A 3,193-nucleotide genomic window follows, 5' to 3' on the forward strand; every position below is an offset into this window, starting at 1 on the left:
CCCCCTCTTCTTCTACTCACACAGGGATCCCTATACTGTGGTATAAAGGATCTCTATTATTATTATTATTATTATTTTTCTGTGCCCTCTTCTTTGTCATATGAGCAGGAGCAAGGATAAGAACATTCTTGTGGAAGCAGATCCAGAACCTGAAAGGACTCTGAAAAGGAAACTAAGAGAAGCTAAAATACAACAATCCAGAGATAACCTTTCAGAAATTTTTGAACAGGAAGAGGAGATGGCAGCCAAAAATAATAATAATGTAAGGAAGATGCTTGGTGACTTTACTGCACCTAATTCCAATTTACATGGAAGAAGCATCTCCATTCCTGCTATTGGAGCAAACAACTTTGAGCTGAAACCTCAATTAGTTTCTCTGATGCAGCAGAACTGCAAGTTTCATGGACTTCCATCTGAAGATCCTTTTCAGTTCTTAACTAAATTCTTGCAGATATGTGATATTGTTAAGACTAATGGAGTAGATCCTGAAGTCTACAGGCTCATGCTTTTCCCTTTTGCTGTAAGAGACAGAGCTAGAGTGTGGTTGGACTCTCAACCCAAAGACAGCCTGAACTCTTGGGATAAGCTGGTCACGGCTTTCTTAGCCAAGTTCTTTCCTTCTCAAAAGCTGAGCAAGCTTAGAGTGGATGTTCAAACCTTCAGACAGAAAGAAGGTGAATCCCTCTATGAAGCTTGGGAAAGATACAAACAGTTGACCAAAAAGTGTCCTTCTGACATGCTTTCAGAATGGACCATCCTGGATATATTCTATGATGGTCTGTCTGAGTTATCAAAGATGTCATTAGATACTTCTGCAGGTGGATCCATTCACCTAAAGAAAACGCCTACAGAAGCTCAAGAACTCATTGACATGGTTGCTAATAACCAGTTCATGTACACTTCTGAGAGGAATCCTGTGAATAATGGGATGCCTATGAAGAAGGGAGTTCTTGAAATTGATACTCTGAATGCCATATTGGCTCAGAACAAAATATTGACTCAGCAAGTCAATATGATCTCTCAGAGTCTGAATGGAATGCAAGCTGCATCCAACAGTACTCAAGAGGCTTCTTATGAAGAAGAAGCTTATGATCCTGAGAACCCTGCAATAGCAGAGGTGAATTACTTAGGTGAACCTTATGGAAACACCTATAACTCATCATGGAGAAATCATCCAAATTTCTCATGGAAGGATCAAAAGCCTCAACAAGGCTTTAATATTGGTGGAAGAAACATGTTTAACAATAATAAACCTTTTCCATCATCCACTCTGCAACAGACAGAGAACTCTGAACAAAATACTTCTAATTTAGCAAACTTAGTCTCTGATCTATCTAAGGCCACTGTGAGTTTCATGAATGAGACAAGGTCTTCCATTAGAAATTTGGAAGCACAAGTGGGCCAGCTGAGTAAGAGGATCACTGAAATCCCTCCTAGTACTCTCCCAAGCAATACAGAAGAGAACCCAAAAGGAGAGTGCAAGGCCATTGACATAAGCATCATGGCCGAACCTATGAGGAGAGGAGAGGACGTGAATTCCAAGGAGGAAGACCTCTTGGGACGTCCAGTGACCAATAAGGAGCTTCCCTCTGAGGAACCAAAGGACTCTGAGGCTCATCTAGAGACCATAGAGATCCCATTGAACCTCCTTATGCCCTTCATGAGCTCTGATGAGTATTCCTCTTCTGAAGAGAATGAGGATGTTACTGAAGAGCAAACTGCCAAGTTTCTTGGTGCAATCATGAAGCTGAATGCCAAATTATTTGGCATTGATACTTGGGAAGTTGAACCTCCCTTGTTCATCAATGAACTAAGTGATCTGGATCAACTGACATTGCCTCAGAAGAGACAGGATCCTGGAAAGTTCATAATACCTTGTACCATAGGCACCATGATCTTCAAGGCTCTGTGTGACCTTGGTTCAGGGATAAACCTCATACCCCTCTCTGTAATAGAGAAACTGGGAATCTATGGGGTGCAAGCTGCTAGAATCTCATTAGAGATGGCAGATAATTCAAGAAAACAGGCTTATGGATAAGTAGAGGACGTGTTAGTGAAGGTTGAAGGCCTTTACATCCCTGCTGATTTCATAGTCCTGGATACTAGAAAGGAAGAGAATGAATCCATCATCCTAGGAAGACCTTTCCTGGCCACAGCAAGAATTGTGATTGATGTTGACAGAGGTGAAATAGTCCTTCAATGGAATAAGGAATCCCTTGTGTTTAAAACTCAAGGATCTCCCTCTGCAACCATGGAGAGGAAGCAGAAAAAGCTTCTCTCAAAGCAGAGTCAACCAGAGCCCCCACAGTCAAACTCTAAGTTTGGTGTTGGGAGGCCACAACCAAACTCTAAGTTTGATGTTGAACTCCCATATCCAAACTCTAAGTTTGGTGTTGGAGAGTCTCAACAAAGCTCTGCACATCTGTGAGGCTCCATGAGAGCCCACTGTCAAGCTATTGACATTAAAGAAGCGCTTATTGGGTGGCAACCCAATTTTTATTTATCTAACTATATTTTTCTTAGTTATATGTCTTTATAGGTTCATGATCATGTGGAGTCACAAAATAAACAAAAAAATCAAAAACGGAATCGAAAACAGCAGAAGAAAAATCACACCCTGGAGGAGTATCTGTCTGGCGTTCAACGCCAGAACAGAGCATGGTTCTGGCACTAAACGCCCAAAATGGGCAGCATCCTGGCGCTGAACGCCCAGAACAAGCATGGTTCTGGCGTTCAACGCCAGAAATGGCAACAAATGGGCGTTGAACGCCCAAAATGGGTACCAACCTGGCGCTGAACGCCCAGAGTTGTATGCAAGGGCATTTTACATGCCTAAATTGGTGCAGGGATGTAAATGCCTTGACACCTCAGGATCTGTGGACCCCACAGGATCATCTCAGGATCTGTGGACCCCACAGGATCCCCACCTACCTCATCATCTCTCTTCCCATTCATGATCATCCCTTCTGTTTTCCATTTACCACTCACATCCATACACCCACTACCTTCAAAATTCAACATCTCTCTCCCACCCAATCCCAGCCATATGGCCGAATACACACATCCATCCATCTCCTCCATATCTTCTTCTTCTTCTTCTATTCTTTCTTCTTTTGCTCGAGGGCGAGCAACATTCTAAGTTTGGTGTGGTATAAGCATAGCTTTTTTTGTTTTTTTCCATAACCATTGATGG

The 3,193-nt window shown here is 42.4% G+C and overlaps 1 non-coding gene across 1 annotated transcript; it reads right to left on the reverse strand.

Moving 5' to 3' along the window:
* Nucleotides 1-634: 634 nt before the first annotated feature.
* Nucleotides 635-742, reverse strand: LOC112725064 (small nucleolar RNA R71). Its single transcript, XR_003164194.1, has one exon. It is a non-coding gene; the product is annotated as a small nucleolar RNA R71 (small nucleolar RNA).
* Nucleotides 743-3,193: the final 2,451 nt, after the last annotated feature.

Source organism: Arachis hypogaea, chromosome 11 (genome assembly GCF_003086295.3).
Source record: "Arachis hypogaea cultivar Tifrunner chromosome 11, arahy.Tifrunner.gnm2.J5K5, whole genome shotgun sequence".
NCBI lineage: Eukaryota > Viridiplantae > Streptophyta > Magnoliopsida > Fabales > Fabaceae > Arachis > Arachis hypogaea.